Source organism: Lactuca saligna, chromosome 7 (genome assembly GCF_052625555.1).
Source record: "Lactuca saligna cultivar CGN05327 chromosome 7, ASM5262555v1, whole genome shotgun sequence".
Classification (NCBI taxonomy): Eukaryota; Viridiplantae; Streptophyta; class Magnoliopsida; order Asterales; family Asteraceae; genus Lactuca; species Lactuca saligna.
The window spans coordinates 139,232,159-139,242,745 of NC_136423.1; the positions used below are offsets into that span (position 1 = coordinate 139,232,159).

Genomic DNA, 10,587 nt, shown 5'->3' on the forward strand with positions numbered 1-10,587 from the left:
CTTCACGATACCTACCTAGCATACACTCTAAGTCCTGTGTTATAACCAGTGTCTCCTAGAGGGAGAGCGAGATAATTGTGTAGAGATCTATATGGGGTTTGACACCCCCACACCTGGGCTATTCGCTACATCTAGATGGGCCAGTCTAGGGTGACAAATATGTTACCTATTTCTGACACTTGAAGAACGTCGCAACAGGCATACAGTCATATCAAGCATGCTTATAATAACTAACATAGGGATTAACAATACTATCTTGGTTTACGGGAAGCTCACATTCCACTGGTTTTATACATTATAAAACTACATACAATTTTTCAGTATACTATTATCACTATTCCGGTCTTAGGATTTAAGACTACGTATTTTCATACATTAGAAAATATTGGATTTTCTGGGATTATACAAAGAAACATGCATACATACATATTTTGTCTTTGGTATAAGACATACAATTCACTATTATAGAAAATATCGGATTTTTTGGAAAAATACAACACTTTTAAAACATAACAGATATAAACCGATTTTCATACAAAAATGCTTATGAACTCACCAACATTTATTGTTAACGATTTTCAAAATGACTTGTATTCTCATGGAACCAGTAAGCAGGTACTTAAGTCATCGGAAATTGGATTTTCTTGCACTTTGGAATTGTTACTTTTCAATTAATGTTGTGTAAACCTTGAACAAATACACTATATAAACAATGTAAGTTTGTATCTCTTAATGTATGTTGTGTGGGTTGCAATGTTCCATTTATATTCAATTGTTATGATACTATACAATGACGTCATCCGCCCACGGACGTTTCCGCCGTCCTTATTCGGGGGTGTGACAATTATGAAGGGGGATTTTAATTATATACTAAAAACTAAAAATCTAGTGATATTAAATTAAACAAAAATCAATAATAAAAACACTTTCAGTTCTGGTGCGACTTTCCTAATCATGCAACTAACCTATATCTAATTATTTGAGACATGTTCTATCTAAGCTGGTACTCAGAAAAACTAACAAGCTCTAGTATAATCTCTTTTACCTAAATTAGTTAATCAAAACAAGCTCTTCAATTAACCCTAACTTTTTACTGTCTAATCAAACAAGCTCTTAATTAAGATCAAAAAAGTTGCATTAAGTTTTGCGTAAAATTCCCAACAATATCCAATACTTTTCACAAGCTCGGAAGCATAAAGATATGATTTTTCAGTTTATAATAAAGTCAAATCCCAAACATGAAACTGATTTATTACTTGTTACTTATTACCAATTAATTAGAACACTTACGGATTCTATTATTAACTGATTAACTGGAATGAGAAAACCCTAACAAGAATTAACATTAAACATTCACTTAGAACAAAACTAAAAAATCTAGATAGAAACACAAAACAAAAATCAGATCTGAAAACTAATCACATGAAAAGTACTAGTCTGCAGAACTGAAAACTAAAGTTTAGCCATACATGACTAAAATCTGATCTAGAACAATAAAAAAACATTAAACTACTTAATCTTACTAAACTAAACGTGGGAGATGATCCACAGCCTTCAGATCTCCATAAAGTGATGAAAAGTGCTAAAAATCGCCTTTAGAAGGGTCTTTCGTTGTCTGGAATCGTCTCTTCTTTTTTCGACTTAGATGGTATCTGGTATTTATATAGTAATCTGGGCAACAAATAAGGGTTTTGGCAGTCAGAACGGCCCGTTCTTGGGGGGGGGGGGGGGGGCATGCCTGTGCCAACTCATTGCAACTTGATAATCCAAAATATATCAAAAAAACTCAAAATGTGGGGAAGCACGACCCGTGCTTGGGTGGCACGCCCGTGCTTGGGCTTCGCATGTTAAAATACCCAAAAATAAAGGTAGGAGGTAGGCATGGTCCGTGCTTTAGGGCCGAAATTTTAAAATGCCACAGAAAAATTCAAAAATCCTCCGATTATATTTTGTAAGTGAAGAACGACTCGTTTTGGTGAGATATAGCCCGCATATGGTCTTTTTTTTTAGCGTTTTGGCTCCAAATAGCCTTCAGATGTGCTTCAAATGTGCTCCAAAGACTTTCAAACTCCCACACCAATTCAAATTACCTGAAAATAAACACCAAAACATGAGCAGTACGTGACTTCTTATGAAATACATCAGCTGGAAATTATTTAAACTAATACACATGAAAAAGCATAAAAATGATTCAAAATGCTAATAAAAAATACCCTAAAGGATGCATAAATGACATCTATCAAATATACCCAAGCTTGAACCTTACTTGCCCTCAAGTAAGAAAAATGATTAAACATTATAAACAAATGGAAAGATGTAGATAATCGAAAAGAATTTAGAATAAAAAGAAAATAACAAATGAAACTAAAATACTTCACTATTCTTTTTTATATGATCATACTGTATATCAAAGGAGTTCTAATCACTACTACCTAAATGACCATCATGCTACCTTTCATGTATCACAGACTCCCAAAGTGAGGAAGACCACGAAAACGGTGTAACCAAATAGTCCAACCATAGTTTTATTTACAATTTAAACCTTAATTAGCTTTGTGAGCGAAAATAACACAATCCAGGATCCCATGTCCTAATTAAGACTAGATAGTCAATAACCAGAATCGACACATCCTTAAGAACCCGTCACGGCAAATCAGCTTTCGCTAAAGGAGTGGACCACACCCGTAGGGCCCCAGCTCCTATGCTTTCACTTTTTCGAGAGCCACCAATATCATATCACACAGTTCTTCATTCTCCAGATTTGACTTTGTGATGACATCTGATTTGATTGAACTTAAATTTGTATCTTTGTTTTTGGCTTGAGTTCTTCAATCAACTTCTTAATTTCTTGAGATTTCTTCGATTAAATACTTGAAATTTTGATTTTGGGTATTGTATATGACAGTTGTACATTTTCTTCCTTCTTGACTGTGTGGATCTGATATAAGGGCTCTCTGTTACCATAAGGGTAACGCGTGCCGATAAATTGGTCTGTGTTGTGTGGGTCCAGAGTTGTCGATAAAGACTCTTTTTAAACATTCAAAAGCAAATCATCCCAAAGTTGTTATTACCTCCCATAAAAACGTTTCAGTATACCACTTTTTTATTATTTAAAGTTGGGGTCTCAGAATACAGTGTTTAGATTCCCTAGTTATGACAACTGATTCTACACTTTCAATAACAACCCGATCGTTTCAGATTTTCATTTTCCTTTTTCGCGTAGTTATTGAATGTAAATGTATATCTCGAATGTAAACAATATCCTCATCTCGTATTTTTTTTTTTAAATTAACTTAACTGTTCGGAATTCTTTTTAATATGCAGAAAATGAAAAAATAAAAATAAAAAATAACTAGAAATAAAAATCTTTTTCGGGTTTTTTTTATGAATGTAGAAAAATAAAAATAGAAAATAAAATATTTTTGGATTTTTCAAATATGCAAATGCGATGCAGAAAATAAAATGCAAAAAAAAAATGAAAAAATTTTAACCTAAAAACTGAAGAATTAACATTTTTAACAAAAATACAAAATTTTACACTAACCCCCTCCCAAGGCTTAAAGTGATGCATTGTCCTCAATGCTTAGAGATGAATGAATAGTTTCATAAAGAATATAACAACAAAATGGTGCAGCTAGGAACGAATATACCTAATAAATGTGCATAAATTCTAATTTTGACGATTATTGTGGACGAAAAATTCTGAATTTTAGCAACTTTGTCAATCCTTTGATTTTCCCAATCTTGCTTGAAACTACGAACATCTCTTTATTGAAAGTGTAAAAAAAAACTAAAAACTACTCATCGGGTTGCCTTCCGGAAAGCTGTCCATTTTTAAAGTTGTTGACTCGACTTTGCCCAACCAGATTAACTAACGGGTGTGGTTGTGACTGCTCTGAAGCTCAACTCTCTTTCTTGTCACTCCAGATCCCTTCAAATATGGCAATATGGGTGGATCTGGAACCTTTTCACCAAACTGGAAAGACTCCAGATTGTCTTTAGATAAGTCTTTCAGCTGATTTGATTTCTTCTTCCAATTTCTTATCTTCTTATTTTTCCCAAAAATCTCCTTCTTTCCTTTAAGCTTTCTTCTTTTCAGATTCGTATTTGAAATCACCATTCCTCTTTTTCTTTGCCTAAAAACATTTTTCTTTTCAGATTCTTATCTGATTCTTTCTCAGATTCCAGCTCTTCCTCTTCTTTTTCCAAAAGCTTGTTTCTTTTCAAATTTTTATCTGATTTTTCTTCAACAGGAATCAGATACCCCGCCTTCACTTCCCCAAGCTCATCTTCTCCCAGCCCTTTCAATGTGTATGGTAAATTTATGTCTGAAATTTTTTCTTACACAGAGATATTAGAAAACTCACAGCAGCCCGCAGACAAAGGACTGTTGGTACCCATATAATTGACAAAAATATTTTCAGAAAGAAAATGATCATTATTTATTTTAAAGTTCACAACTTCCTCATCAAACTCTATTGAAAGTGTACCAGCAAAAACATCAATTTTTGTTCTAGAAGTTTTCATAAAGGGCTTCCTAAAATAATCGAGTTTTTGTCAAACACATCAACATTCCCCATGTCCATTATATAAAAATCAGCAAGAAAATAAGCTCACCCACTTGGACAAGAAAATTCTCAAGTACACCTTTTTTGTATACAGTTGAATGATCCGCCAACTGGATGATGGTCCCGATCTTTTGCAACGATCCTGATTGATTTTAATTTTTCAAAAATAGAAAACGGGAGGACGTTAACTGAAGCTCCTAGATCAAGCATGGCTTTTGGAAAATTAATGTTCCTCAATTTACAAGGAACTGAGAAAATGCTCGGATCCTTGCACTTTGGAGGCAAACTTTTTTGCAAAATAGCATAAATGTTTTCACCAGCTTTAATTGTTTCATTAGATTTTTGTTTTTTTCTTTGAAACACATAATTCTTTTAAAAACTTAGCATAACGAGGAATGTGTTTTTTAACATCTAGAAGTGGGATATTTACCTCTAACTTACGAAAAGTGTCCATGATTTCCTCGTCCTCACGCTCGCGTTTCGTGCTTCTCAATCGCGATGGGAAGGGCGGTAGTGGCTTGTACTCCTTCAGAATTGGCTTGGGTGGTCTTAGAATTTCTTTTTCTTCTTCAACCAAGACATCTTTGTACTCTTCAGCTTCATCTGGTTTAGATGTTCTTAGGCCTTCACATGTCTTCCCGCTTCTCAAGGAAAGAGCACTCACATTATGCGTCAGATTATTCTCATTATGGCCCGACAACTTTCCTTGAGATTCCAGTCAACCCACAGAAGTGGCAAGTTGAGACACTTGTTGTTCCAGATTTTTGATGCTCTCTCTGGTTTCTTTTTGGAACGCATGAGTGCTGGTGGCCAAGCTTTTAACAATATCCTCCAAGGTCGTACTAGAGCTGCCAGAATGTTGCTATGAAGGCTGCTGAAAATTCTGGTGCTGGAAATTCTGCTGATTCTGAAAATTTTGTTGAGGACCCGGTTGTTGAAAATTTCGTAGTTGTTGAAATCTAGGTAGAGACTGAAATTGTTGTTTCTGGTCATAATTATTCTGAAAATTCTATTGGTGGCCCCCAATGGATTTTACTGCAACTGTGTCCTCTTACAATAATGGACACATATCAGTTGGATGATCAATCTTCAAGCAAATCCCACATTGTTTCTTTGCAGCTGCTTTTTCTTTAGTCAACATCAACATTGCTTTCGTCAATTCAGATATCTAAGCTTTTAGATGAACACTGTTGACTTCCTTGACTCCCCTTGTCTAATATGGATACCACTCATTTCATTTCTGGAATGTTTAGACTCGATCGCTAGCTTTTTGATTAGTTCTCTGATTTCAGTTGGCGTCATATCACCCAAGGAACCACCATTGGAAGCCTTTATCAGGCGCCTCTCCATGGATTTCAGGCCTTCATAAAAGCAATTATAGAGCTAAAAATCACCGATCCCATATTGTGGACACTGAACTAGAAGCTTCCTGAACATTTCCCAGTAAGTATGTAAAGCTTCTTTTTTTCCTTGTTTGATCCCAAAGATTTATCTTCTGAGACTGGAGGCTCACGTTTCTAGAAAATACTTCTCTAAATATAGCGTCGCAAGTTCTATCAAAGTGGTGATGGACCAGATGGGAGTTCATATAACCATTCCATTGTTGAATCTTTAAGCGAAAAGAGGAATGCCCTTAACTTTATCTGGTCTTCTGTGGCGGCATGAGGCTTCATTCCTGAACTAACTACATGAAATTCCTTGAGGAATTTATGTGGGTCTTCGTTTTCTAGACCTATGAACGTGGGAAGAAGATAAATTAGCCCAGATTTAAGTTCAAAGTTTTGGGCTTCTAGAAAAGTGATGCAGATGGGTTGTTGATTAACCTCGTGAGTGGCCCACTCTCTTGACCATTGATAATAATCTACAAACCAATTTTCACAAATTGTTTCTTTCATTTTCAAATCCGAAAAATGAAGAATATCATAAGAACTTGAAATTTTCTAGAAAGAGAAAGTGAATTCCAATGAAATATCTAGAGAGAGAAAGTGAAACAAACAAGTATTCTAGAGAGGAAAAATCAAATTTTGAATCAAATAAAGGAATAAATTCGATTTCTAGAACAAAAACTCTCTCAAAGATGAACCCAATACAATGAAGATTCACTCAAATCATGTAGCCATCATGGATCAATTCTTAAGAGCTTCAAGAACACCCGCTCTGATACCAAGTGTACTGATCCTGATTATGATGACATGTACGAAATTGTAAAGATCTAGTGAATCATACAAACATCAAGAACACAAGGAATAAATAAACATGTTTAAGCTCCATTAGAATAGTTAGAGTACAAGTGAGTTTTGAATTTTCTCTCACTAAATTAACACTTACAAATGGGTTTTACATAATGGGAGTTACTCACTTCCTATTTATAAGAAAGACTCAACTCATTTACACATACAATAGGATAAGTCACATCCAAGGAGAACTTTGTACCTAACATTCTCCCCCTTAAAGTTAGGATTGAATGTTTTGACTTCAGTTTCCAAACGGGCTTTCGTGATCTAGACCAACTCCCCCTCAAAGTAACATCGGCCTTCAAATCCGCAAATGAATACCCGAGAAGCTTCAAATACCTATTTCTACAAATATTTTTATTGAATAAAATGTATAATTATGATTATTAGTATTTCCATTTTATTAGCATTAATTTTCTTATTATTTAATAGATTAAGTTACTAAGATAATGATTTAATAAAATGAATCACAAAACGGAAAACATGATGTTACAATATATGATTATGTAGTAAAAGTGTGTAGATATGTGTAATCACTAATCTTTCTCTTTCATTGATATTTAACATTCTTTTGGTTCTTGGTGTAAAATAAAGGAAATGTTAGAAAAAAGGGATGAATAGATTGCTTGGATTCTCTGAAAGTCGTGATTCACTATCAAATTGAAGTATTTCGATGGTACAGATCGAACACTCAATTGGATGAAATTCAGAGAATGAAATCTGAGAATGTATATGAAAAATGTTCTTCAACATGTACCAGAATATTGACCAAAAAACGGATATATCAATCCTGTCTGAAAACTGTCAACAGACAGTTAGAAACTGTCATAAAACTAACAAACTGTCATTAAACGGATGTCATGGAATAAAGGGTCAGCTCGATCCTAGCCAGGGGCTCTGCCCCTTGGACCCCGCCAGGGACTGCCGCCCCTGGGACCCCGCTCCCAGGGGCGCTGCCCCCGGACCCCCGTTCGTTTAGGGGCTTCGCCCCTAAATAGCAATGTACTTTAAATCTTGAAAAACTTGAACAAGTGTGCACTCCTACACCATCCTAACTTGTTCAATATTCAACAAGATCACTTTTGGTCAACAAATTTAATCCTATTACACTTAAATAATATTTGATGATATAAAATCACCAACAGGAAAGAACCCAACCTAATTGCTAAGTGCTCGGATGTGATTGTTAAAGAGTTATTAGATTTTGAAAGACTTCCTCAAAGTTTTCATGTTTAAAGAATATTTATAATTTCTCGTTATGTTTAACACTTGATGTTTTATCAAGTTTATGAAAGATAAATATTATTTAAAAATTGTTATATGAAAAAAAAAATACGGGTGTTATACTTCCGATAAGGCACGTATCAACATGTGATCTTGTTTAATTTTTATCTGCTACTTAATTGATCAATTTCCAAAGATTATTATAAGGAACATTTGTTGATTTCTCAATGTCGATGAAGCTTCATCGAGAAAATGTAATTCTCTTTACTTGTTTTATTTCAGTTAATTTATTCTTTCTTCCAAATTTCCAATTGTTCTTTGTTTCAATGAAATATACATTGTCAGAACCTTAATCTTGCCAAATTAGACAAAAGAAGTGACAAGTCAATAGGGAATCAACTATATGTTGTAAAAAAGTCAAATCGAATAAAAAAAAATTAAGAACCCTATATAGACAATAAAAATTATGACTAAAATGTGAGAACGTTCAATACTTCTTTGGAGTTTTTCAAGTTTTTTCGTTTCATTTTCTTTAAACTTTTCTTATTAGCTCAAGGCTTTTTACCAATGAAAAAAATTTTGGCGACCAGAATTTCCCGATCAGTTCGTTGTTTATGAAACAATATTTTAAAATAAAAGAAAATCATCTGCATTCATTAGTAAGTGCAAAACTTATGCATATAATTCGTTTCTAAATTATAATAAAAATATATTCTGTTAATCTAAGATCTACTGTTGCAAATCTGATAACGATATTGATAACTTGGTAAATGAAATGTTTTCCACATCACAGCAAAAGGGAAATTTTCATAACTATATATGAAATCACTAGCTAAATTTAAAACATTCAAATATAATATTTTCATATGTGAATTCGATTTATAAATTCCAATATTGGAAATAGAACATATATGGGCATTTGGTCTAGTGGTATGATTCTCGCTTTGGGTGCGAGAGGTCCCGAGTTCGATTCTCGGAATGCCCCGTTTTTCGTGTATTTTTGTGACAAATATATTATCTTAAAAAAATTAGATTAAGAACTAGTTTTGACTACCGCAACTTATTTGTCGTGACCAACTAAAAACAGTTATGCATCGTGCTGTATGTTTTTTTTTATTTTTAAAACTAATATAATACAAATGAACTCATTTTTAATGATTATTTCATACAAATTATTAATAAATGAAAACATATTTGGAATTGAGAAAATTATAATAACAAATATTATAAAACTTAATTATAATTAGTTAGTATATTTTAAAGTCATGTATCAAGAAATTTATAATAACATATATTATAAAACTTAACAGTGTCCAACTTTGAACATAAGTCAGTGTGCATCCGTACAAGACCGTATAATCTAGTGCTAAATATTTTTTTTTTTTTTACATATATCAGTATTACGACGGATCTTTGATAGATTAGTAACCGTTAGTTACATATCAATAAGAGATTGGTGTAAAAAAAATTACATACAGTAACATATGTATCCGACCTTATAGTTGTATTAATCAAATTTTCTTATATATAAAAAATTAGAAAAATATATCCACCACATCTTTTAAGGTTTTGGTGGTTTGTTTCCAACTTTATTTCTTGCCTCCTTGTTGTATGGATAAGAACAAACCAGTAATTAATAACCATCAAAAATTATTTCCATGGTTTTGTCATTTGTAATACAATAAGGTTTCTATGTTTAAGAAATTTCACATCTAAAAAGAGGTTAACATAGTACTTATGTTTGAGCTAAAAAAAGTAACTAAACACTAAAGGATATATATTAATTTATGAGAGGACATATAAATCTTTGTAGTAAAAAATAAGAATGAATAATCATTAAAAAAAATGGATATATAATTAAACTACATAATAAATCATGCAGAGTAATTTTCATAGCAAAAAATCCAAACACTAACTACATTTGATTAAAGAGAAGCAATATCTTTGTAAATATTGCAATCAGTTTTGTACAACTCGATCAAAAAGTTGTAGAAATATTTTTATTAAAAAAAGTCACATATAATGTTAATATTAATTTATGTTTTCGATGTTAAAGCAAAATCGGGCATTTGGTCTAGTGGTATGATTCTCGCTTCGGGTGCGAGAGGTCCCGAGTTCGATTCTCGGAATGCCCCATTTTCTCCCCTTATGATTATCCCTTTTTTTATTCTATAAGCGGAAGAGTAATAAATTGAGAAGTATAAATTAAACTACTAAAGTAAATAAATTTTCCTTCTTCAAAAAAATGAAAAGTAAATGCACACAAACATTGTTTGCCGACATTCTTCCTATTCTTTTGGATAAATATAGTCTTCTAAAATGTGTTTAATTTTCGTTATCCTACGCAAATCATTACATATACAGTGTAACAAAAAAAAATATATCAAAACACAAATACAAATATTATGAAACAGTACATAGTTATCTCATGAGTCGTGTAAAAAACGTAAATGTTCTTTTAATTTTGATTTGTCTTTTCCTGAAGTCGCTTTCTGATGCTCTTTAACCATACGCATAAGCATAAGTCATAACCAATTGATGAATGTCTATTCCGAGGGGAT

General features: G+C 32.8%; 2 non-coding genes across 2 annotated transcripts; both read left to right on the top strand.

Annotated features, from left to right (window-relative positions):
• Positions 1-8,939: 8,939 nt before the first annotated feature.
• TRNAP-UGG (transfer RNA proline (anticodon UGG)) lies at positions 8,940-9,011 on the top strand. The gene has a single exon. It is a non-coding gene; the product is annotated as a tRNA-Pro (tRNA).
• Positions 9,012-10,089: 1,078 nt separating this feature from the next.
• TRNAP-CGG (transfer RNA proline (anticodon CGG)) lies at positions 10,090-10,161 on the top strand. The gene has a single exon. It is a non-coding gene; the product is annotated as a tRNA-Pro (tRNA).
• Positions 10,162-10,587: the final 426 nt, after the last annotated feature.